Here is a 27,639-nt window from a genome sequence, read left to right on the forward strand (position 1 = left end):
TTATTAAGCCAATACAAAGTTAACAGACCTACCATCTTAAAGCAAACAGAGAAAAAACAAAACAAAAGAAAACACCAGTCATCATACAATATCATGTATGTATGTCAGCCATCATCCCTCTATTATACTTTTCAGTACGCAGTTACACAACTCGAAAATAACTGAAGGTATACATTTGATGGCGGACAAGAGCACCTGGGCCATCAGATCTGTAGGTTTATACTTGTCTCCATTTTAGCCACAGATCCTTCCAAGTTTTCTACTGTGTAACTTTCCTGCCAAGATTTGTTTTTGTTCTCTTTTTTCTCTGATGTAGGATTGAAATCCAGTTCTGTAATGTTTCCCAGCACTAACATTCTACATGGGACAAATGTGCAAAGTGTTTCTAAGCACACATCTCAGATATTTAATTCCTCAAGTCATGTTTTCTTGCTGAACTATTCTTATACAGCTTCCCTTCCATATCTTAATCATCTGAAGTATTCATGCCCCCGACATGCCTTCTCCGCTTTTATACAGTGTAGGTGCGGTAGAAATTAAAATTAATTTGTGTTGCCTTATAGGGCACATTACTTATTTCCCTGTGTATTGGCTATAGCTTAATAATACAGATATAATACTTCTGTATGCGTTTATAAAATCTCACCAACTGTTTATTTATTTGTATTTTTTACATCTGCGTCTGCAAACCATCTACTTCCTTCCTTTCAGCCATCTGAACTATTCATTCTTCACCATATGTATCATTCACTGTGCCTACATCACCCTGTGGTGGGATGAGAGACCCTCTTAAGCAGAGAGTTACCTTGAGCTGCTTAAAGTACTTATGATGATCAGCGATAAGATGAGAAGTGACTAGTGATGGGTCAAGGGTAGTCACAGAAGTGTTTTAAATTGGCCTAGCCCTGCCTCAGCAGCCCAGATATATGCACTGCCAAGATGTGGGCCACTAGTACTGACACAATGTACATGTGGTCAAAAGTGGCTAAAGCACATGAGCCAGGCTTGGTGAACCAGAGTATATGCTGCAGTTCATCTTGCTACTGTCTTTCCTTGGACCTCCTCTGGGAGTCAGGAAAGTAGTGAAAGAAGTTGCCTTCAACTCCTAAAGATGGGAGAGTGAACGCTGGCCATTCACTCCTACCTGACGTTGCACCTCCATTGCTTGTTTCTATTTGTTGCTCAGGCTCCTCCTGTTAAGCATCTCAGCATTGCATTTGGCCATCCTCCTGTTTTTTTTTTTTTGTATCCCCTTGGCTCCTTGTTGTCATGCAAAATGTTTATCCATTATGTTTTTCCTTTTTAGTGAGCCTCAGATCTGAGACCTCTCCTTACTCAATTACTGTGGGTTTATGCCATTGTGACTAATTTTATTTTTCATTAAAAATGTAAGCATTCCAAGGTCATTCAAAGGTATTTATACTTCTGCCTCCCTTGTCTCAGTCTTTGGTTGTCTGAAGAATGTCCATATCTGTAGTCAGGCAAAATATGCTCCTTTAACAGTCTTCTGCAGTATTTCAGGCAATGAATGCATAAGAATACGTATGACGGGTGTAAGCCTGCATAAGAACATGTATGACGGGTGTAAGCTGTGAAGTACATTGTGAAGACTTCAATTTATTTATTTTTTTAAGTTTGATCACCGAGGAAGTCCACTGGGCCAGAAAGAGCCCCTTTCCAGTGGAGACCCGGGGAGAAAAGCTCCAAAACAATGTAGGTTACATCACAGATTTTTACAAAGATATATATCAAACATTTCGAACATTTTCAGATTTTTAAAGAGAGTAATTCAATACAGAAATTTAAAACTTTTCAGATTAGATGCACAATATTTACAGACAAATTCTCACAGGAATTTAGCATTTTAGATTAGATGCATTAGATTTTGAAGTTTGAATGCATAATTTATAAAGAGGGACATGATAAATACAGAGAGTAAACATTACATAATATTGTGACAATTATGATATGAAACTTCTTTGTAGTTTGACCGATCTTAAAATGTATAGCTGGTAGGCATATGTAGGTTAGTAGAAAAACATGTATATAGAGGAAGATTGGTATAATAGTCATTAAAGAGAAAAAATGTTGGTTTTGGGTGGGGAAGGGAAAGATTTTGGGAGAAATGAGACATTTTTGAAAGTAATTGGAGAAGATATCAGTGCAAGGTAGAAAGAGAGAGGGGGAGGGGTTTATGTTGGGGCATGACAGGGGCATTCCCATTTGGAAGATAGATGAGCGAGTAGCTGCGATTTGAAGTAGGTATGGTTACGAAGATTGTGTAGGGTAGGTGGGAGGGAGTTCCATTTTTTGGCTAAGAAGTAGGAGAGTAGTAGATGCCAGCAAGCCGTGTTGGTTTGTAGACCTGAAGGAGGTTTTGGTTTGTGGATCTGAGTGAGCGGTTGGGTATGTTGGGTTTTAAGGAGGTAGCTAGAGATGGGCAGTCACTTTGCTTATAGCTGAGCTTGTGCGCTGTAGCAAGTTGCAGGTAACTTAGGTAGTTGGGTTTATTAACAGAAAAAAGACAGAAAATCCATCCAAGGATGGCCAATCAACGAAATCCACAAGTGTTCCAATTAAAATGTAGTCCTTTAATACGAATAAAACTTCGACTTGAAAATAAAATAAAAAATAAAAAATAAAAAGCTCAAAACTGTCCCTTGAAGATATCCGATATTTTGGTAGTTCGAGCCAATTTAGGGTGGGGAGGGAGTGACAGTGGTGGGACAAGTTTTTTGAGCTGGTTGCAAATTTACGATCTTATATTAGCAGGATTCAAGTTTGGATCTTAGGTCAAGAGGGAGATTGGTGAACAGAGGAGCACCATATATAAGGAAGGGGAGTAGGAAGGTGGATGTTAGGGTTTGATGGGTGGAGGGGCTGAGGAAGTGGTTGTGTCTATAGAGAAGACCTATCTTTTGGTAGGTTTTCTTGATAGTGGAATGGATGTGTGTGTATCAAATTTAAGTTCTTCATCAATGGTGATGCCGAGAAGTTTGGTGTTGGGAATGATTTCAAGGGGGGTGTTGTTTTGGCTCTGTATGGAGAAAGAGGTTTTATCAATGGTGGAGTTTTTGGTGGGGGAAAAAATCATTAGCTTGGTTTTGTTTGTGTTTAGAGCTAAATGGTTGGAATGCATCCATGTTTCTGTTTTAGAGAAAGCAAGCTGGGTTTTGGCTTGTAGTTCAGAGGGAGAGAGATCAAAGCAGATGATTGTAGAGTCATCTGCATATTGAATGACAGATGATTCTGGGATGGATTGGTGAAAAATGTTTATAAATATGTTAAAAAGTAGAGGGCCAATAACTGAACCTTGTGGGACACCAGTGGGTGTGGGAAGGAAGGGGGAGGTTTACGTTTTCCACTGGACTGCTTGTTGGTGGTGGACAAGTAGCTGGAAAACCAGGCTATGGTGCTGGGAGAGAGTTGTAGGGTGGAAAGTTGGGACATAAGTAGGGTGTGGGAGATGGTGTCCAAGGCCTTTGACTGATCTAGGAACAGTGTGGAGATGAATTTGCCTTGGTCACATTCGAGGTTGATGGTTTCAAGAAAGGAAAGAAGGGCAGTAATGGGGCTGTGGCCAGGGCGGAAGCCGTGTTGGGTAGGGGAGAGGAGATTGTTTTGGGTTAGGTGTGGCATGAGTTGAGCCTGGATAGATTCTTCTAGTATTTTAGAAAGAGGAAAAGGATGGCAATAGGCCTGAAGTTGGTGGTATCAGTATTTTTACCACCTTTGTGTAGGGGGATGATGTAAGCATGTCGCCAGATAGAAGGGACGTATGATTCTTTTATGGCTCTACTTATAAGAATAGAGATGGGATAGGCTATGGTGTCTGCAGATTTTCTGAAGAAGGTGGGTGGAAGGTTGTCGGGTGCATTGCAACAATGTTTGAGTTGTAGGAGAAGCTTTTTTATAGTGCTTGTGGGGATGGGAGTAAGGATGAAGGATGAAGAGGAGGGTAGGTGGTTGGGATGGAGGTGAGGGTTAGAGGGGGGGGGGGTGAAGGAGGGGGGTGGGAAGGAGGTTGATAGCTTAGCTATGCTTTCTATGAAGAATGAATTGAACTGGCTGGCAGTTTCACGGTCTGAGAGGTTGGGGGTTGGGCTAGGGTTTTCCTTGTTGCCAGGGTGCAACAAGGATGAGATGGAGTCCCAGAATTTCTTTAGATTTGTTGAGTGCATGACCAGGAGATTGGAATAGTGGGCTTTGTGGTTTTCAGTTATTAGTTTTTTTGTGGAGTTACGTAATTGTTTGAAGTCTAGGAGGGTGCTGGGGTTTTTATGTTTTTTATACTGTTTCCATTTTTTGTCCCTTTGTTGCATGGCTAGTTTAGTTTCTGTTGATAACTATGGGCAGGGATTGGTTTTGATGTATTTGGTCTGGGGGGGGCTTGCTGGTTAAGGAGGGTTAGGAATGAGTTGTTAAAATAGGAGACAGCATCATCTACTGGAAGGGTTTTTAAGGTGGACCAGTCAGTGTGCTTTAGGCATTCAGAGAAAGTGAGAGGGTTGAAAGAGGAGAGGTTGCGGGTTTGGATGTAGTGGTTTGTTTTTGTAGTGGAGATGGGAGATGGTCAGCAAAGGCTGGAAGGTGATCACTAAATGGGTCAGGTAATGTTCCGGCTGTGGGTATGTTGTGACTGGAGTGGTGCTTGGTTGGGAGGAGTCAGGGGATGTATAAAAGTACAGGTAATTGGGGCAGGTGGGAACTGGGGGCAGGGTAGGGGAGCAGAGACGTGAGCCTGAAGGGCGAATGGAGTGGATAGTGCTCCTGTAGGTGAGTAAGCTCCAGAAACAATCTATAACTTTGGCTGTAGAGTTAATAGTTATATAAAAATATAGGGGGAATACTAGGCTGCTCAGGACACTAAGAGGGAAATGAGGACTGTAATCAGAAAGAATGCTATGCATGGTGGTTTTTAAGAGGCTGTAGGGATTACTAGACTAGCGGCTAACAAATGAATGGGTCCGGGGCTATGGAAACACTTTCTCACTACCAGTTCCATACTGTGCCACACAGATACTGATAAATTTATATTAATCTTGTTGGAAATTTCACTGGATGCTTGTTTGTCCACAGGACCTCTTTGCTTTTCTTGGACTGAGTCTCTGGTTGGCTCAGTATGTGAGGGGGGGGGTATTACACTGATGGCCCGACTTTTACACAAGCACTGTAGGAGGAAAAATATAAAAGAGGTAGACAATTGAGCTGGTATTTCAGAGGACAAAATTAAGCACAAACAAACCACAGACTGTGTAAGGGCATTTAAAGGGTAGGATGGTGCTAGGTTTGCAAGATTCTTTACAGAAGTAAACACAGTCTATATTAATAATTATATTACTCCCCTACATGCAGTAGTCCAATATTATCCATTTACTTGTGTTTATGAGTCACATTTGACACCAACAGTGACCTCATGAACAGCCACCACCATCCGCAGAGTTTACTAAGTAAGTAATACACTGAAGTAGATCACCAGGCCTTTCTTCTGTATCAAACACAAATACCACATGCACACACGAGTGCACCAACCTCCTAGATATCATGTTCCTGTGATAATACCATTCTACTGCATGAAGTGTTCCAGTTCAATTGATCTGACCACTCTATTATACATGTAATGTTCAGTGATCATACTACTCCCTTACACTTATGTACAACTGACTATACTACTGTCTTACAGGGTCATAGGAATTATAAAATTCTCCTACATGTACTGCCACAGACTCAATGATTATACCACTCTCCCACATGTGATTTTACTGTTTTACATGTAATTCCCTTGAGATCATACCACTCTCTCACGTGTGATTGTACTGTTCTACATGTAATTTCCTTGAGATCATACCACTCTCTCACATGTGATTGTACTGTTCGACATGTAATGCCATGGAGATCATACCACTCTCTCACATGTGATTGTACTGTTCTACATGTAATTTCCTTGAGATCATACCACTCTCCCACATGTGATTTTACTGTTTTACATGTAATTTCCTTGAGATCATACCACTCTCTCACATGTGATTGTACTGTTCTACATGTAATTACCTTGAGATCATACCACTCTCTCGCATGTGATTGTACTGTTCTACATGTAATGCCCTTGAGATCATACCACTCTCTCACATGTGATTGTACTGTTCGACATGTAATGCCATGGAGATCATACCACTCTCTCACATGTGATTGTACTGTTCGACATGTAATGCCATGGAGATCATACCACTCTCTCACATACATTTTCCAGTGATTATACTGCTCTTCTAAATGTAATTTCCAAGCAGCCATATCACTCTTCAACATGCAATGTTCCTGTGATGGTACCAACTCTCCTAAATGTAATGTCATGACTCAGTTCCATTTATAATACCACTCTTTCCTACATATAATGCTCAGCAGTCATAGCACCCGCCTACATAAAATGCCTTTGTGATCATATCACATTCTTAAATGTAATGTCTCAGATCCAGTGATTATAACGTTGTACTGATCATGCCACTTACTTTGTTATATGAAATGTTCCAGTTGTCATATCTCTGCTTGAAGTGTAATGTTCCACTGTGCATGCAATGCCCCTGTGATTTACTACTCACCTACTTGCAGGGTACCAAGGATTGTACAATTGTCCTACATACAGTGCCCATGTGATAATATCTCTTAGCTACATGCAGTGTCCCAGGGATTATACAATTCTCCTACATGTAGTACCCATGTGATAATACTACTCAGCTACATGCTATGTTCTAGTGATTATACAATTCTCCTAAGTATGGTGTCCATGTGATCATACCTCTCACCTACTCACAGTGTACCAGTGACTGTACAATCCTTCTATATGCAGTGTTCGCCTGATAATACCACTCAGCTACATGCAGTGTGCCAGTGATTATATAATTCTCCTGTGTATGATGTCCATGTGATCATACCTTTCACTTACTTTCAGTTTGCCAATGATTGAACTGTGCTACTTGTAATGCTCCTGTCTCGTACATGCAACATTCCTGTGATTATACAACTCCCCTATTTATAATATCTATGTGATTATACCACTTTTTTAATGCAGTCTCCCAGTAATTATACAACTATCCTACATGTGTCCATGTGGTCACTTTGCTCTTCTAGATACAGAGTTCTAGTGATCATGTCAAACTCCAAGACACAATCTATAAAATATTTACACTTAATGCACTACCAGCAGTTCCATTTGCAATTCAGAATAGCATGTCAGAAAACTCAACACCCTTCACTGATGCAAAGTTCAAACATTTCTACAGTCTCCAGCATGCAATCTCCCTATAATTCCACTACCTTTTTAGTGCAAAGACACACACACACACACACACACACACACACACACACACACACACATTGTAGCCATAATTATTTATTACACTCCAAATCCCATGCTAAGAACTAGAATTCTTAGCCCTTCAGTGTTTTGTCATTTTGTAATTTATTTCACATACTATCCCATTCATAACTAATACAAAGAATATACAATTCATTGGACATCCCTGTCTTACACCACTCTTCATACGTACCTCTTGGCTTAACCAGCCATTTACAAGTATATTAAGTTATTTTTACTATATGCTGACGTACATAATTTCCTGACTCCCTCACTTATATTCATAGGATTTCATGTACAATTGTGTCAAATGCTTTAAGATCACCTGGCGTGATTTTTGATTCTTCTTGTTTTCTGTTCACATCATCCACAGTTTCTCCATCATTAATAATTCTTGATAACTCTTGCCCTTTATACTATATATGTTATCTTCCATAATATTTTCCATTTTGTTTCAAATCTCTTTTGTATTGTTTTCATAAAAATCTTATAATCATTATTTATCAATACTACTGGTCTCCATTTTTTTTATTCTCTTTGATCTTCCTTCCTCCATATGAATTTAAGTATTCCACTACATAAGACTTTATATATAAAATATTCATTTAAACATTCTTTCAAAAATTTTAAAAAATATTTTTTTGCCACTCACTTACTTTTTTATACATTTTATACTCTATTCCATCTTGGCCTGTAGCCAGATTTATATTTATTTGTCCTAATACTTTATCTAGCTCATTTAAAGACATTTCATTTTTCTGTTAACTTTTTTACTTTACATGTTTTTTCTTTAAACATTTCTTGCACATATTGTTCTACACTATGCATAACCTTTTCTTGAGTTCTTTCCATTTCTCCTACATTTTTTATTTCTCTCATTACACTGCCATACCCCTTTACTAATCTGTTTAAGTAACTTGATACTTTTTCTCTTTCTGTTTGTAAAATATCTTTGCTCATATAACAATTATTGTATTTTTTTCTTACTTTTTTTATATAATTCTTTTCTTTTACTTTGTCAAATTGTTTTCTATTGTTATGGTCTAAATCTTCCGATGCATCATTATATGTTCTTTCATATTTTTCTCTCTCTCCTTTTCTCATATCATTTTGCCACTTTTCCTTAAATATCATATACCATTTAGACCAATTTTTATAAAATGTTCTCATAGTAATATGATCTTTCCATAACTGTATTACTAATCTATTTCCTTCTTCATTCCATGCTTTCTTGCTTATCTTTTTTATCCCTTTACCTATTTTTATATATTCCTTGTTTTCTTTTATCTCTAGCCATATTGCAGGATTATTAGAAAACCCTGTTTCAACTACCTCCTCTTCTCTTATAACTAAATCTTCTGATGCTATAAAATAATATATTTTAGTTCTATACATACTACTTTTGTAAGTCCATGAATTTTTGTCCCAAAGTTTTAACTTACCACATCTTATAACTTCTAACATTTTTCTTATATCATTTCCTTTCTTTTTGCACTTGCCTCTTAAATCACAGTTAATATCTCCTATCATTATAACATTCATATTTATCACTACATAGTTTAAAATCTGATGAAATAAGCTTTTCCTTTCTTTACAGTTAGTATAACCATATAATGTTATAATTTAATATACTTGTGCTTTCCATTTTAAATCTACAATGCTTAATCTTTGCATTTTTGCTGAAGTTACATCTAATATCTTTATTGTATTTCTACGGAATATGGCTAATTCAGAACACCTTTCATTTCCCAAATTCAAAATTATCTTTCCTCTCATAGTTTCTCTGTTTGTAATCTTTCTTCATTTATTAAAAATCTTGTGTCTACCTGTATAATTACATCTACATCATGTATTACACCACTACAAAATTCCTATTTTTCTTATTATATTCTTAATACTATTCACATTTACAAAAAGCACTCTAAAATTTTAATTTTCCCTTTTCCTTAGATTCATGGCTTCATAAGTTCATAGCCAGTTACTAGGCTAGCTTTCTTAACAGACCATTGTATGTATAACCAATTTCCTTCCCAAAGGTGAGAATCAAACACTGTACCTTGAACTTGTGAGTCAAACACCTTAACTATTATACCAAACCCCAATCTTTAGCTGCATATATTCTTTTTTATCTATTCCTTTCTTTTTTTTCTTCGGTACTTATTCCTTTAAATTGTCTTTTTCTGTCTTTTATCACCTTCCAGTTTATGTCTTCTTCATCACTTATTTCAGAACCTTCCTCTATATTCCCTTTATTATTTTTTCACATCTAATTTTCTTCTATTTCTGCTACTTCTAAAATGTCTTCACTCTGTTCATTTTCTTCTTTATTTTTCTTTTTTCTTACTGTTATTTTCATTTTTACAATCCACCCATAATTGCCTGATTGTATTACATTTGTAACATTTCAATTCACTTTTTTTGCATCATGTCCCATTTTTCCACAACTATAATATTTGCTTTTGTCACAGTTACTTATCAATTGTCCTTCTTTTCCACAAAAAATGTTTTGTCCTCAGTATTTTACAACACCCTTATTCTACTCCACATTTATCATGCGTGTTATATGTATACTTTTGTCTCTTTCTATTTTTAACACAATATTACAATCCCAGTCATCAGTCCATAAACCTGTTTGGCATGAACCTTTGCAATGCCCAGTACTTTTTTATATAAAGCTTTCAAATGTCATTTCAAAGTCTATATTTCTACCTCTGATCAAAATTGTACATGAATCTTCTGTTTTGTTTCCCTGTTAAATGCTTTTATCACATAATGACTCCATAGGTTACAGTCTGTCTTTTTTTATATTCTCCAAGAAAATTTTCCATTGAAAAAAACAGTCTCAGGTATAATGCCACAATATGTATCTTTGTTAATAAGAATAAATGCTGCTATATCTTGTGCTTTTACACCCAAAGGAGCTATTAAATTGTCCCACACGTCATACCTGTTCATTTCTTTGATTCTTTACTTTGAATCCTTACCACATGCTTCTCTTTTTCATTTTCTTCTGCCTTCTTTCCTGCTACTCCAGTTTCACCTTCTTTTACTTTCTCTGCATATGTTTTTTTTCCATCTCGCCACTATTCTTCAGTATTGTCTCTGCATCCTTTTTGTATTTTCTCCATAATATTACCCCAGGAAACAGCTGGTTAATTTTCTGGCTCACTCTGCACCATCATTTCTGTAAGTAAATTATCCCACATTCCTCCCACAGGGAGGGTTGTAATTATAAATCCATCATTTGCTGACTCATCTTCACTAAACAGGTTTCATTGAAACATTTCCTCAGAATCCTGCACACATTCTTCAGTCTCAATATTTGCTTTTGCCTTCATTTCTTTCATTACTCCATCATCTCCTCCTCTCTCCATCTGCCTCTTTGTTTCTCCAGGCTGCCCCTGCACATGAAATGGAAACAGGAAGTGCTCTTCCAAAATGGTTCCCACTCACAACAATGAAGAGAAAGGGAAGTTCCCTGATGTCCTGGCCAAATTGTCTCAGGTCTCCCCTAAAAACAGGTTACTAGCCTAGTGGTACTAACTCAGTCAACAAAAGTAGAATAAGTCTGTAAATAATATATCAAGAAAAGTTTGTAAATAATATATCAAACTTGAACACATTCATATATGTGTAGTTACAGAAACATGGGTTCAGAGAAAAGAAAACACTCCCTCAACTCCTGGGTATAATGCCTCTCATGTTTTCAAATCTACTGGCAACTGTGGGGGAGGATCAGTATTTGTCAAGGATATCATCACCTCAAGACAGATTCTTTGGGACACCCCATTTGAATTCCTAGAAGTCCAAATTGCCATAAGCATGACTAATTATCACTTTACAGCTAGGTATAGAACATCCTCTATGTCCCCTTCTGGACATCATTGTTATCTTAACACATTATCTGAAATTCCCATTAAGCCCAAAACCATTCTACAGGGGGACTTCAAGTATCCATCAATAAATTGGCTGACCTACGCAGCTAATGGTCTGTATGCCCAGTGCTTCCTTGATATTATAAATCCTAACTCTCTTTCACAAATAGGTAGCCATCCTTGTAGGGGCCCCGGTATCCTTAATCTGCTCCTTGCAAATATGGCCACTTCTTGCACAGCTCCATATGTATCATCATGTCTTGTTAAATACCTGTTCATTTAAATTGGTGTTACTTCTGTAAATATCTCTGTGTTTAGGGACTTCTCAAAAGCAAACCTTCTTCAGTTACTCGATGATCAAAATAAATTCTGCTGTAATCCTCCTCTGATGGATCCCACTGCTAAAGCTCCTGCCTATGCCTTTGACTTTTACTGCCATTTAAATAGCTTTACTGATAAGGCAGTCCCAAGCTGTACCAAATATAATGAGACATTTAACAACAAACCCATGTGGTGGAATGCCCTTATAAACAAATTATGTAACAAGAGAAAGAAACTGATCAATACTAACAAGAATTCTCATTCTACCTGCCTTAACAGCACATTTATGCAAATTAACAAACAGCTTAATGGAACCATTAGAAAGCTTAAAACTTAAAATAGCCACTAGAACCAACAATTAACTATAAATCTTTATTTACCTATGTCAGGAAGTTAAGAAGTAACACACAACAATGTTCAGAGCAAGTCCACAATAATTCTACACTTTATGACCCAAAGGAACTAGCTAATATCTTAGTTAACAAATTTAGTGCAGATTTTACTCCGCCCACCTCTTCTGGTTATATTCCTAAAGTCTGGAAAATAGCCATTCTAATGCCATTACATAAGGATGGACCGACCACTGACTATGGTAACTACAGACCCATCAGCCTCACTAGCCTCATATGTAAAAATGTGGAGCACATTGTCTCAGACCTTAATCTGGACATTAAAAATGTGTTAACGCTGGACCTTTATCAGTTTGACTTTGTCAAAGGAGAGTCTTTCCTATTTAACCTCATTAATTTCTTTGAAAAAGTAACCAAACTGTGGATAGCGGTTTTGGGGAGCATACAGGATTCCTAGATGTATCCAAGGCCTTTGACACTATTCTTCATGCAGGCATTAATGACAGACTTGTAAATGTGAGTATAAATCCTTATATTGTGTCGTGGATAGCTAACTGGCTGTCTGACAAAACATATGAGGTTAGAGTCTCAGATGCCACTTCTGAAAGCAAAAAAAAATGTTACCAGTGGTGTACCACAGAGATCAGTTTTGGGCCCTCTACTATTTGGTATCCATTTTTTTCAGACCTTCAGGCCAGCACTCCTGGCTTATATTTAACTAAGTTTGCATCGATTGTAAACTGGGTGTTGTTATTTGATCTTCAAATAACTCACAGTTGCTCCAACATAGGTTAGACCATGTTAACATGGGAGGGTGGCTTAATGGCTAAGGAGTTTGCCTTACAAACACAAGATGCAGGGTTTGAGTCTCCCAAGGGATAATTGGCTAGGCTTAAAATGGCTCGCAAGGGCTGTTAGCTTAGTACTAAACTATGAACTATGAACAACTGGTGCAAGGACAATGGCCTCAAATTCATTGTTAAAAAGGTAGCATAGTTCATGTTGGCAAACTAAACAGTTTCACTTAGCTGATGCACCCCTTCAATCAAGCACTGTTGTAAGGGATCTAAGCACTCTTGTTTATAATTCCTTATCATTTGACCATCATGTCTCTGCAATAGTTTGGAAAGCCTTTTATCTGGCTCTTCTAATTTTCAAAGGCATCACCGCTAGATCCAAAGTTGTCCTATTTTCCATTTACTCATATCTTATCAGACCATTTATTGAATATAATACACATTTTGGCATGTATTTGTCTAAACATCCACTCAACTTGAGAGATCTAAGAGATTCATAACTAAAATATCTGTGGCCTCAAAAATTGTAGCTATCAGGAGGGACTGGCAGCCCTTTCACTGCAGTCAGCCTCTTGGAGACTCCTCTGTTAAGATCTGTGTCTAGCCTTTTGAGCCATAAAATATCCAACTCTATTTGACCTGCCTTTCCTTCTCAGAACTAGTGGTACCTCAAATACTCAGTTAAATGAACTAAAGCTTCATCAGCAGATAAATAAGACATGTTGACATGATAGATTCATACACCAGTGCATCCCTTACCTCTGGAATAAATGTCCACTGCATGACATGCGACATGTTGGCATGATAGATTCATACACCAGTGCATCCCTTACCTCTGGAATAAATGTCCACTGCATGACATGCAGATAGTATCCTTACCACTTTCAATGTAAACCTAGATAACTGAATGGGCAGCCTCAAAATCTCTTGTCCTGCCCTCCTTGAGGCTATAGAGAACTTTTGAATATTTCTTTTGGCTAGGCTTGTAATGGTTTGCAAACTAATTGTCTTGTACTTACCAATGAACATAAACAATGAGGCACAGATATGAACTAGGGGGCATACAGAACTCATTTAATCCATAGCCAGATCTTGTAAACCTTCTATAACTGGGGTTTGTGTACTTCACACTTCAGATTTACAGAGATGGATTCATGACTTTTACTCAGACACTAGAATTGCAGTACACTATGTTACTACTATATAGCTAACAACGCAAAACATTGATGTAAACAACCAAAACATAACGAAAATACCCCTATGCTATATATAGTAATTCACAGATTGTTCAGCCATGGGGGTAAGTAGAAAACATCACTGGTTCCAAAATTCTACAATCTCATAAGCACTACAACTACAATGTCCAGCTATAATGAATGTGAGCAAATGTGTCTGACTAATTAAATCTATCCATAACTGTACTCACTCAAACTCTGTGCTCCCTTAGACACAATGTGAGTTTTGAAAAGTCGACATGCCGCAAACGTTTACAAGATCGGCCTTAAACAGCTGTTATGGATAGGTGGGCAAAAAACATTAGGAGCATTTTGGTTTGCACCCATAACACTTCAGAATAACACCAGATTTCCTTTTCTAAAAATATTTTGAGTTGGATTAGAAGCACAATGCTCTCTAAAGTAAGTAATTGCCCCCAAATCAACATCAACTCTTGGCGACTCTATGGGAAGACCCCATGCATAAGGTTTTTGTTGGACATATTATAGAAGCAAATTGCCAGGTCTTTTTTCTGCACATATACCGCTGCTGTCTAGTTGTTTCCCAGCCAGATTTCAAACCCCAGTCTACCAGTTGGTAACCTTGCACCTTAACCTCTGTGCTATCAGGGTGGTGATATCTATGGCTAAAGAGCATTTGTTTATGTTACTGCCTTCCATTGTTTAACAGAGTTTCTGGAACATTTCTACAAGAAAATCGGTTATACAACATTGTTTAACCAGTGTACATATATGCTTGCTCACATGACAGTGCCGCTGTTGAGGCAGGAGTTACCTGGGAATATTTCTGTGGTTTGCTTTATGTATCTGTGCTCTGGTTATACTCCACAGGTAGTTCTATGAAAAGTGTTTTATTGTCAGTCCCTACCTGTCCTTTGAAGGTGGTTGTGAAGCCAAGAAGATCCTGTGTGTATATATATATATATATATATATATATATATATATATATATATATATATATATATATATATATATATGTACTGGTGCTGCTGGGTATGAACAGGAAAAGGCTGACTATGTTTATATTATGTTGTCCTGTCTCTAGCTACAGTACAGGGGACACATGAATAAATAAATCTGTTTTTCAAGCTCTGTCAAAACAGACATCGATAAGAAAAAGATAAGCATATTTACTCTTGTTTTCTGAATGGGGCTTACAGAAACATGTAAAGATAACTGTTTACATGTGTTTTTGTCCCTATGCCAGTGCAGCATATTTACATTGCTTGTGTGTCCATGAGATACATTTTCTGTTTACATTTACCAGTGTGCAAACAAAGCATATACCAACAGCTGCAGGTGATAGCTGGTACAGTAGCTTGGGATGTAGGCATTGTGTAAACAAAACATATACCAACAGCTGCAGGTGATAGCTGGTATAGTAGCTTGGGATGTAGGCAAGCAAAAAAACAGATGTGAATTATTATTTGATAAGAAACAACTTCCACTACCAATCAAGCTTAGATAAATCAGTTTCAAATTAATGACATGAAATACATTTTTTCTCCTGTTTATTACAAATGTGCATCTTGACACAGTTATATTAATACATACTTACCTGTGTTTGCATAGAAATACATATTATATAGGCTATAGACATTTATGAGTATACACCTACACATAACCATACACATTGCATTGTGTAGTTGCACACAGACACATACATTTAGACACTGCATTGTCTAGTTTTACAAAGAGAGGCACATGCATTTGTACACTACAATGTCAGGTTATACACAGAGACACATACAATTACACACTGCATTGTCTAGTTACACATAAACACATGGATTTAAACACTGCATTGTATATTTACACATAGAGACTCATACAGTTGCATGATGCATTGACTAGTTATACACAGTGACACATACATTTACACACTATATTACCAAGCAAATGCCAGTGTTTGTACTAAGCTCTCTTGGTTTACTACTTACGTTTGTGTCATTAGGCTGAGATAGAAGATATGGAGAAAGTAACATCATGCAGCAGAAAAGCAAAAAAAAAAAGAAAGAAAGCAAGAAAGGCAGAAGCATTTCAGCTAGTCAGCTAAGCAGATGTTGCCAGTACATAAACAAGTATTACAAACAATATGAGTTCAGTGCCAATCACATGACATAGACACAACATCTTTACAATAGCTAACACACAGTTTACATTTCTGCACTGCAGTGTATTCTGCGTACACACTGATGGCGCATACTGTCTTCTCCTGTTATTTACATTATTACATTGTACGTGCTACCCGTCAATAAACCATATATTATTCAATTATAAATATGGAAATATATATAACAAGTGACCAGGAATTGCTAATATCAGGATTATTATTGGAATATTCTCTGATTCAATTTAAGAGTACCTAATGTATTCGTATGAATCGCATTGTCTGATACATCATTGGTCTGTATTTATGCTATTGTTTGCATGGAAATTTTCTCCTCGGGCCACCACTGCAAATGAGCCCTGCCCAGGCAGACAACCCTGCCATCAAAATATAAGTAAATAAATAGCTCCATTGCAATAGACTCCAGAAAACAATCTGTGTGTCATTTTGTTTCACAGTCCCTTTCCTTTCAGATACTGCCTGGCTTTAATTTATGGGTCACATGGTTAACAAAGTCAACTCCAATCAATGTTATGACATTATACAGAGGAGCCACTGGAGGTAAACGGAAATATACCAAAATGTTGTATAATTTCTAATAAGACTTCTTCCCCTATAACTGCAAAATAAATGGTGGATATTATTAGAAACAATAATTTTAATAATGCATTCTGTCCCACACATGCATTTATTCCCAGATAACATAAATTAACCCTGTGATAGAGCTTCCCATGCTCCTAACACATGTTCCTAAAGTATGTTGTATTTCATTGTTGTTTCTATCAGATGCCCCCGCATTGTGTTGCCCCCTTTTAACATGTGCTGCAATCCAACATCCTCATAATCCCATAGCAGTGCCAGCACATACATGCCTGACATAATGCCCATAGACAACATGATTCCAACCCATCTGTATTGTTTACCATTTTCACAAACTCCCAGATTTAACACTTTCCAATTAATGTATATCAGACAAATTTTAATACATGTATATATAGTCCATTTTACAGCCTTAATTTCCGTTAACATTTTGACAAATAGGGAAGAAACTGATTATACCTCATTGACCTAGTATATTTCACACAGGTAGGGAGTATGATACACCTGGTACATTTCACACAGGTAGATAATCTGATATACCTTGTGCATTTCACTCTGGTAGGTAGTCTGATACACATTGCACATTTCACACAGGTAGGTAGTCTGATGCACCTGGTACATTTCACACAGGTAGATAGTCGGATACACCTTGTATTTTTCACACAGGTAGATAGTCTGATGCACCTTGGAAATTTCACACAGGAAGGTAGTCTGCTACACCTAGTACATTTCACAGAGGTAGGCAGTCTGGTACACCTTGGACATTTCACACAGGTAGGTAGTCTGATACACCTGGTACATTTCACACAGGTAGGTAGTCTGATACACCTTGGACATTTCACACAGGTAGGTAGTCTGATACACCTGGTACATTTCACACAGATATGGAGTCTGATACACCTTGTACATTCCACACGGGTAGATAGTCTGATATACCTTGGAAACTTCACACAGGTAAGTAATCTGATGCACCTAGTACATTTCACACAGGTAGACAGTCTAATACACCTTGGGCATACAACTTAACATAGCAATAAAATAAATTGTGTGAGTTACAAAACTGAAAGTGCTGGGCTGTAATTGAGTGGCATAGCAAGTATCATGAAAGTAGATACAGTTATGTTCCTTATGAAAGAATCCTCAAAGATTTTTCTTAAATAAAAAGATGTCTATTTTTTTTTTTTTATTGTTGCTGTTAGTTGGTTCCACATAACAAGTCCTGCTCTAGCGAAAGCTTTTTCTCCAAGGCCTAGTTTGAATTTAGGACTCACTAGAGTAAGGGTGCATTCTTGGCTGCTTCTAAGGGAGTAGCTTGGTTCCCTAATTTGCAGCATTCTACTGAGAGGAGGGTAGTAGCCAAGAGTGAGAATTTTTAAGTATGCCGCGGTGGTACGGCGGTAGCGTTGTTACCTCACAGCAAGAGGTTCTCCCGTTCGATTCTCGGCTGGGCTTGGGAGTGCCTTCCATGTGGAGTCTGCATGTCCTCCCCGCGTTTGGGTAGCGTTCGAAAGACATGTGTGCGTAAATGGGTGTGCCTTCACTGAAGGTTGGGCATAGAGCTGGCACCTCAGCATTTTGTAAAAATCTACTGCCAATCATTAGCGGACTGGAGTTCCACTGTGGCGACCCCTTACTGGGAAAAGCCGAAAGACAAACAACAAGTGTATTAAGCAAAAAGGAGGATCTGTCTGGAATGGGAAGCCAAAGAGCTTTTTCTAATAAGCTGCAGTCAATTCTGTCTGCTAGAATGGCAAATCTAAATGCCTTATTTTCAGCTACATCAAGTAATTTTTGAGTATTATCGGATAAATGAAGGGAAATAGGAGGTAGGGCAAATTCAGTCCTTCAAATTAGAATGTTTTTCGCTATGGTCATGTCTGCAGTTGGGATAAGAAGGCGAGCGATACAATAACATAATTTTATTTGTGTCAGTACTTTACTGGTTGTGTATTAAAGCTTAGGAGGGGGGTCTAATGCAATACTTAGGTATATTTCTTGATTTACATTAAGAATTGGGCTACCTTTTATATCCTTAATGATTAAAGGAGGTAGACTGACATGAGAGTTTCTGAACAGAAGATAAACATATTAATTTTAGTACTGTTAAATAAAAGTTTATTTGTGTTTAGCCAATTACAAAAGTTAGTAAATTTTGTTTCTAAATTAAGTTGTACTGTTTAGTGGGTTTTGTTAGCCTCAAGTAACAGGATGTCATCAGCATACTTGACTAGGTTGTGGTTGAAAAGTTCTAATGTGATGTCATTAATAAAAAGGGAAAAAAGAAACTCTCTGACAAAGCCCTAAGGGACTCTGGTGTTAAGTGTTCCTTTTTGTGAAAAAGAATTATTAGAGTAGATTTAGAAGGTCCTTCCTTGTCAGTTATTTTTGAACTAAACTATGGTATTATCTCCAAAGATGAGCTTTTGTAAGTTGTGGAGCAGACAACTATAGTAAATTGTATAAAAGGTGTGTATCATGTCAGTGTAAACACCTCAGGGAAGAGTCCATTGATAATGCTAGTATAAACGATATTAGTGACTGGGAGAAAGGCTTTAAGAGTACTGAAAGAATTTCTAAAACCATATTGACGGTCACTTAGAAGCCCATACATGTTTACATATTTAAAGATTTCAATCTATTGGTGCATTATTTTTTCAAAGATTTTTGTAATGCGGCACGGATTTGAAATAGATCTGTAGCCTTTTAGTTGAGCTGGAGAATGTAATTTTGGAAGAGGAATAAAAATCATATGTTTGAATGCAGGGGGGACAATACCAATAGCTAGTGATAGATTAAATACATGAGGTAAAGGTTTTGATATTTTTCCTGCTAACGATTTTGGGAAAGTATGGTGTAAAATGTCATATCTAGCATTGGAAGGGTTTAATTTCTAGAGCAATGATTTAGTTTGCTTGGAAGTTATGGTTGTGAAGTCAAATGTCGCTATATATGAGGTTAGTGGATAGAGTATGTGTGTGAATGGGGGGTTACTCTCATATTGCATTGTGTTGATTGAAATGATTGCCTGCTACAGCTGACAGAAAATAGTCTCTAAAGTCATTAGAAAAGATATTGTAGGCTTGGTGTAGTCCAGTGGTAAATGCCGAGGAATGAGTGGTGTTAACTGATAGGTGTTTTAGTTCTCTCCAAAGTAGTTTAGGTTTTCTCATTATGAAAGATCTGTCAAAGTCTCAAGTAAGGGCTTTTGCAGTATGTATGTCTATTCTTGAGGAATTTCTTAAAGTGATGAATTGTTGGTGAAGGTCTGGGTTAATGGGATCGTGCTTACAGGATTTCTCGACTTTGCCCCTCTCTTATATTTGTTTTCATTGTTAAGTCAGAGACATTTTTGTCCTCTGAGCCATCTCTGTAATTAGGAATAGTGATTCTTGTATCATTGAGAGAACACTAATGAAGTATGGCAGAACAAATACAGGGTCAGTATGGGTGTACATAAGAGGATAAATCTATGCTGTTCAGTTCATTATTGAATAGAAGAATTTTGTTATGAGAAAAAGACCTTCCTGAAATGAGCATGGGGGGACTTTTTGTAGTTTAAATGATTATTCTCAGATGAAAGGGCAGTGATCATTAATTGAGTTTCGGAGAAGTAATATCTTTAACAGATCAAGTGCATTGTGATTTTTTTTAAAGGTTTGTCCGGTGAAGGGGTATTCAACCTTTTTGGTTTGGAGGGGCCACATGTCATTCTTCAAAAGGTTCAGGGGGGCACATTACCATTACTCAACATACATGTGCACACCATTTTAAATTAAAATAGAAGTTGCAGCAGCTTGCAGAGGGCCAGATGAAATGCTTTAGTGGGCCAAATTATGCCCCATGGGCCACCAGTTCAGCACACCTGGTCTAATGGTTTGCTTTACTAGCTGTTCACATCATAGTATATGTAGCATATAGTGCAGTTTTGGGCCATCTGATCCTATGACATTAATACTGAAATCCCCTACTATAATAGAATTTTATTAATGATACTCATGAACACTGAAAGAACAGTTTGTTAAATTAAACTAATGAGGGAGGGAGGTGGAAAATGAACCACACCTACATAGAGATTGAGGTGGTTCCCATCTGCAATTTGGGAGAGAATCCAGTCTGTGCTTTTATCATCTTGTGACATCATTGTGGTATGTTTTACTAGAGTAAGTGAACAATTTAGCTGAATTAGCTGAATAGTACCACATCCATTTTTACTTCCTGGTCTACTGTTATGAATTATTTTATAGTTTCCAGGCTTCAGTTAAGCCAATAATGTGTAATTGATGTGAATAGATCCATGCTTCAAGTAAGTTCCCTTTATTAATTATTATACAATGACCCCCCCATTAATATTCCAAAATGTGCACGCTGATTGGCCAGCGTGCCCGTTGTAAATCCCGTAATATACCAACAGAAAAAAAGGTCCAGTTGCCCGGACTTTTTTCCATTGGTATAAAGTTTTCAAAATATATATCTTTAAACAAATTAAAAAAAAAAAAAAAGAAAAAAACGGAGCAACGGAGACTTTCTTTTCTCCGTTGCTTCCGTTTGTAAACACAAGTCCCATACGCATGCTCAGTAAATCAAAACAGGGAATCAGTGTACCACAACCAGTGGAAGAAGAGTAATGCGCCATTATACAAAGGCACTATTTAAGAAAAGTAAGTATTTTTTTCTTAAATAACGTCATTGTACAATAGCAATAACCGACTCCGTGGTTGTGGTATATTGAAATTTACCCATGGTTGGCCTTATTTAATCACTTGGGCTTTGCCCTCGTGATTAAACCTCACCAACCATGGGTAAATCTTCAATATACCACACCACATCGTTGGTTATTGCTTTATAGGTTCATAGGTTGGTACTAGGCTATCAGTCCTAGGGCCTATACAAGCCTAGCCATAACAATTCCCTGGCTATTTCTTCCCACATTATTTACTTTCCTGGACCCCTGTCTAGCTGGGCGACTGACGTGATCCCTGGGGTGAATTTCCTTTCTCCCATCCAGTCGTCAAGGTTCCTTTTGAAGAGGTCCAAAGAGGCACTCTGCTTGACATGTATGGGCAATCTATTCCAGAGTCTGGGGAGTCTCTGGGTCAGGAACCTATCCCTCCAGCATGTTTTGTTTATTGTGATGACAAGGTTTAGATCCCTGGAGCGTGTAGCTCTGAGGGATTGGGATTTCTTTAAGTGTAGCATGTCCAGCAGCTCTGGGTTTGACATGGCCTTGTATGTTAAGCAGAGATCACCTCTGAGTAGACGATATGCGACAGAGTATAGCTGGAGTTTTTTAAGGCGGTCAGCGTAGGGCATCTGCTTTAGGCCTGTCCACCTGTGTCCCTAAGTCTCTTATCACACTTTCTGTGTTTAGTGTACTGCCACCTATATGGTAATTCATGGATACATGTTTTTTCCCAAAGGAAATACTACAGGGGTTGTAGCAGGCTATTTTTAGTGCTTTGTTGTTGATAGTTATATTGGAGAGGTGGAGAGTATTATTACCATTTGTTAGAGGTTGAGGGCTGAGATGTATAGTCCAGGCGAGTATTAGTTTCTGCAATAGATAATGAAGTTTAGAAAGGAGTTCTTTCAGTTTCCATAGCAGTGAACTGGTAATTATATTAAGTATTGTAACATTCTATTAAGTATTGTCTTTTGTAAATGTAGGACAGACATCTGATATGGAATTCACGGATTGTGTAAATAGTAATTCTAATTCTTTTATGAGATAAATATGTTTCAATTGATGAAATACATGGAACGTTATCTGTAAGGTAAAGAAAAAGGAAAATGAAGGTAATAAGCGACAGAGGTGCGGTTTAAGTAATAACATTTGGGCATGAGGTAACTGGAGTTTTATTACATTTAGAGTATTATTGAATTAAGTAATTGCACAAGAAAGGGGGTGGTTAGATAAGTATAAAGGTAATGCTATGATGGTGGAAATGAGGGCAGGATGGGGTGCAAAATAAAGCCATGTCAGAATCTGTAAGACTGTTAAAGAGGTCAGAAATACTCAGGGAGCAATACAAGTGTCATGGGGAGTAAATATATATTTGTAGTGTAGAGAATACAATGGAGATAAGACAGAGCACGAAACCAAAGGGAGGAAGGGTTATGTGGTACAAATGAAAGAGAATAAAAACAATTAAGAGTGGTAAGAGATCATTTATGTACAAACAGGTTCAGAAATAAGTGGATGGAAAGCCATAATCTTAGAGGGTAGTGCATTGCTTGAAGGTGCACTAAAGGTACAGTGTTATGCAAGCAAACTGATGGAAACCTTAGACCGACTTAGATAAACATGAAAAGCAAATTCAGGATGACATCTCTCTTCTCAGGAGGGGTGTGACACATCTGCAAGGCTGAGACAAGGGTTCTTATCCTGCTTCTGTTTAGTACTTGCTTACTGTTAAACTTCTTTTGAAACATATCAATAAATATTATCATAGGAGAAGAGAGAGCATTTAAGATTAAAGCACATTTGCTCATAAATTAGTTTAATACTTATCAATTTCAAGGAAACAATAGTAAACAACATAAGCTAATTCGTAGAAAAAAATGGTACTTACGTATTATCGCAACCACATTCGGAGCAGGAGAAGCAGCTCATTTCCAAGGCCTTCTCTTGCCGAAAAATGATGTCAAAGTTACCTGGGAAGTGTGGTACCTACTCTTTTATAAAACTGAACTACATTTTTACTTCCCTGTGTAACAGTGCTGTATTTTAAAAATTATGCGTACAAGGTATGACAGTGGCAGTTGTCCGCATGGGGCACCCTGAAGCTTGAGGTTAATTCATCTGCTACTGTTCTACCCACAATTGCACAGCAACAAAAACAGCAAGACCTGCTGCTGTTGGGCACTGGTAATTTTAAATGCTAGTTGTAGTGTGTAATTGGGAACCGTCATTCATTTTTGAAAGGGCACTCCTCATGCATTTTGTGTGTTTACAATGAGTCTGCACATAAAAGTACCTCTGTTGTATTGTGTCCCATTGCCCATCCTTAGTTATCTGCAGTTACTAGCTGAGACTTGAAAATCTGAAGGAGACAACAAGATGTGTGTTCGGACTTTGCCTGATTTGGGGGGAATCACTTAAACGGTAGGGCTAGAAACAAGGTTTTCTTTAGTAAAAGTCCATGCTTACTCATTCCTGACCGATTATTGTATTCAGACGTGACAACGGTAGAAAATCATTGGTAAAGGACACTACCTGAGGAGAGGCATTTTTCTGTTATTCCTCTTCATGGGTCACAAGCAATGTCACAGAATAGTAATTAGGAGTTCACTCAACCTCTCTGAGGTTAACATTAATCGTTTCATAAAAACATTGTGAATTATCCCAGGCTTACAATGTGGTTGCGATAATACAGAAGTACAAAAGTTCAGTAAGGTAACCAGGTAGAAGTGAAGAATCTTCTACCTGACCTTAAGTCTATCCATCAAAAACCTGACTGGGAATAGGGGCATTATCCATTCATTTCCAATACCAATTAAGAAGACCACCAACAAAAAGCATTACGTTGTATGTGCCACATTTCAATTTTAACTTGATTTCATGGTGTATGAGTACAACTGGCTTCAAAAATTAACTTCCAAAACTACAGCTGCTCCTTGTCATCATCATCAGTTGACACAGTAATCTCATTGCTCATTTCTGAAGGCCAGAGCCCTAACTATCCACCCTCTTATTTTGTCTCCCTCAATAAATAATTTAAAACCCTAATTCCTGTTTATCCACACTCTTATTTTGTCTCCCTCAATAAATAATTTAAAACCATAATTTGTGAAATTATACTTATTATACCAACAAATTTCAATTTTTGTTATTCTAGCAACAATACCGTCGTCATAAAATATACACTTTCATCTCTACAGAAGCATTCTTAACTTGACCAAGATTCTCCTTCACTCTGTAAATAACAATATTACTCATTCCTATCTTATTTTAACTTAAATTTAAAATATCCCCTCTTTAGGTGTTCATTATTTTTACATAGCACTACTGTATTAATACTATAAATTTATGCTAACCTCACAAAGGATGTCACTATAGAATCCTTTAATAACAATACTGAAATACAAAAAACCACAAAAAGTCTCAAACACTGTTGTTATACCACACAAAGGAAGACTCCGTTGCAACTTTGTAGAAAGCTTTAATCCAAAGGTTGTAGTTACATCCAGTAACATGAAAAAACACACTTCTGTTCTCGTCTCTAGCGCCTCGGCAAATAGCCTTTTCAGAGTAGATGAGTTTTTTCGTGTTACTGGATGTAACTACAACCTTTGGATTAAAGCTTTCTACAAAGTTGCAACGGAGTCTTCCTTTGTGTGGTATAACAATACTGAAATACAGTTTCAACCATATTTGTCATATTAACAGGAGAATGCTCTTAAGCCAGAAATACAGTTTCAACCATATTTGTCATATTAACAGGACAATACTCTTGAGCTTTTCCACAATCAAATCATCATAGTTAAAATGACATACAACTTCCTTGCCAGCTATAGGTCCATCTATATGACTCAGGAAACCTATAACATGTATTTAAGCTTACCCCACTATTGACTGGGAACCATATATGACACCAAATGTGCAGGTGTAGAGATTCATGAATACTGTAAACACAAACTCCCTGGGCCAGATGGTCAATACGCCAACCAGGACTGCAAACATACTGGATATGGTCCCCATTAATATGGGAGAGTGCTGCACACCCACTAGTATAATCTTCTTTCTGGTAAGGTCAGACTACAAAATGGTCTCCTTTGAGGTAAAAATAAGACCTGGAACCCCAGCTAACCCTGGAATGCTCAGAAACAAGTGTAAGGTTAGTTTCCTACTATTAAGTGATAACTTGGCAAAATTTCACTTGCCAGTGAAGGAAAAGCAGCTGAACAAGTCCAATGTAATGGAGATACCCCACTCAGGCATTATAGATAAGCTCACCAGCTTAAATATAAACCCCTATGTCACTAGATGGATTGCAAACTGGCTCAAGGACAGAACCCACATGGTTAGAATTGCTGGAGCCATGTCAGACTCCAAACCAGTTACAAGTGGTGTCCCACAAGGCTCAGTCCTGGGACCTCTCTTGTTCGGTATATATTTCTCGGAGGTACAGGCCAACACGGAAGGACTGTGGCTGACCAAGTTCACAGATGACTGCACACTGGGTGCCATAATAGACTCTCCAGCCGACACAAGCATCCTCCAAAAGGGCCTCATAGAAACAGACAACTGGTGCCAGAGCCATGGCCTCAAGCTAAATCCCAAAAGTGTATAGTCATCCCCTTTGGCAAAAACAAAGTGCCCACAAATTACCACATAGGTGGTAATCCATTAAGTACAGAAGAAGTAATTAGGGACCTGGGGACCAAAGTTGATAGCAATCTCTCATTTGACAACCACGTGGCCAAAGTGGTTAGAAAAACATTTTATATAGCCCACCTAATCATGAAGGGATTCACATCTAGATCAGGGGAGGCCATCGTGCCTCTTTACTCATCCCTCATCAGGCTCGTAATTGAGTACAATGCCCCTTTTGGGATGTACCTTACCAGACACCTGCAGCAACTGGAAAGACCCCAAAAGTACCTCACCAAGAGGATCAAAGGGCTCAAACAGATGCCATATGCTGCCCGGTTAAAGAAACTCCAGCTCTACTCAGTGGCATACCGCCTGTTCAGAGGCGATCTGTGCCTGACGTATAAAGCCATGTCCAACCCGGAATTAATGGACATGCTGCACCTCAGAAAATCCAAATCCCATCGAGCTACGTGCTCGAGACTTGAACCTCAGCACTGAAATAAATAGGACATGCTGGAGGGACAGATTCATAACCTAGAGGCTCCCTTCACTCTGGAATAAAATCCCAGTCCAGGTTAGGGAGAGTCCCTCATTGACTCTCTTCAAGAGGAATCTTGATGAGTGGATGGGAGATCGTAGGTTTATCCCGGGTATCACTTCTGTGTCACTGTTAGACAGAGGCACAGTATACTAACCTCGAAAAAGGGCATAGCAAAATAAATTTAAAATGGGTGGCGAAAGCCAAACACATTCTGGCTAGGCTTATAAATGCCCTAGGGCAGATAGCCTAGTATGAACCTATGAACCTATGAAGTGCCTGAAATGGGTACTAGGATGTTCTCCCTGCGTTCGTGTGGGTTTCCTCTGGGTACTCCGGTTTCCTCCCACATTCTAAAGACATGTGTCTGGAGTATTTCTCCCCGGGCCTCTGCTGAAAATAGGCTCTGTCCTAGTAGGACTTTTCTGGTCAACAAATGATAAATAAATAAAATGATAAATTAAATAAAATAAAAAAATTCAAGCCTATATAAACCCTGAGAACACTGCTGTCTACACAAAACTGTTCAAAGAAACCCTATACAAGCATAATAATAGCTGCATAGAAGAAGCTGCATCCACCAGGAATACGTACAGAACTAGCTCAGAAAACAAGCCCCCCAGGTGGACTCACAACATCAATATGCTCTGTAACAGAAGGAAAAAATTAAGAGGCATAGGATCCTGCAGGACAAAATCACTCTCATCAAACTAAACAAAGAACTCAGAGGAAAAAGAAAGTCTACCAAAGCCAAACATGAGGTAAATTTGTCCTCCCAGACCAATGACAACCACAAGGCTATAACTATGTCTGCATCCTCAAAGGCAGTGCATAACTGTGTGCAGAGCTCATTGTTAATGGAGTTACCTATACTGAGACAGAACATATAGCAAATCTACTGGCACACAAATTCAGCTCTAACTTTACCCCCCCTCCTAATACCATCAAATATACCCCCCCCCCACTATCACTAGGAAACAGGTCCTCAATGTTCTCTCAAGGCCAAGAACATTGCATAGATGGTCCCAGAATACATCCCAGGATGCCTTCCATATAACATGAAACATGACCTATCAGCCCTCTGGAATCACTATTTAACCATAGCCTCCAAACAGGCTTCATGCCTAATGAATGGAGAGCAACAGTCA

General features: G+C 38.0%; 1 protein-coding gene across 4 annotated transcripts in view; it reads right to left on the reverse strand.

The window, feature by feature from the left end:
- Window positions 1-27,639, reverse strand: part of CACNA2D4 (calcium voltage-gated channel auxiliary subunit alpha2delta 4) — a 2,573,275-nt gene that overhangs the window by 689,205 nt on the left and 1,856,431 nt on the right. The window lies entirely within an intron of this gene.

Source organism: Protopterus annectens, chromosome 11.part0 (genome assembly GCF_019279795.1).
Source record: "Protopterus annectens isolate FY-2018-M chromosome 11.part0, PAN1.0, whole genome shotgun sequence".
NCBI classification, from domain to species: Eukaryota; Metazoa; Chordata; order Ceratodontiformes; family Protopteridae; genus Protopterus; species Protopterus annectens.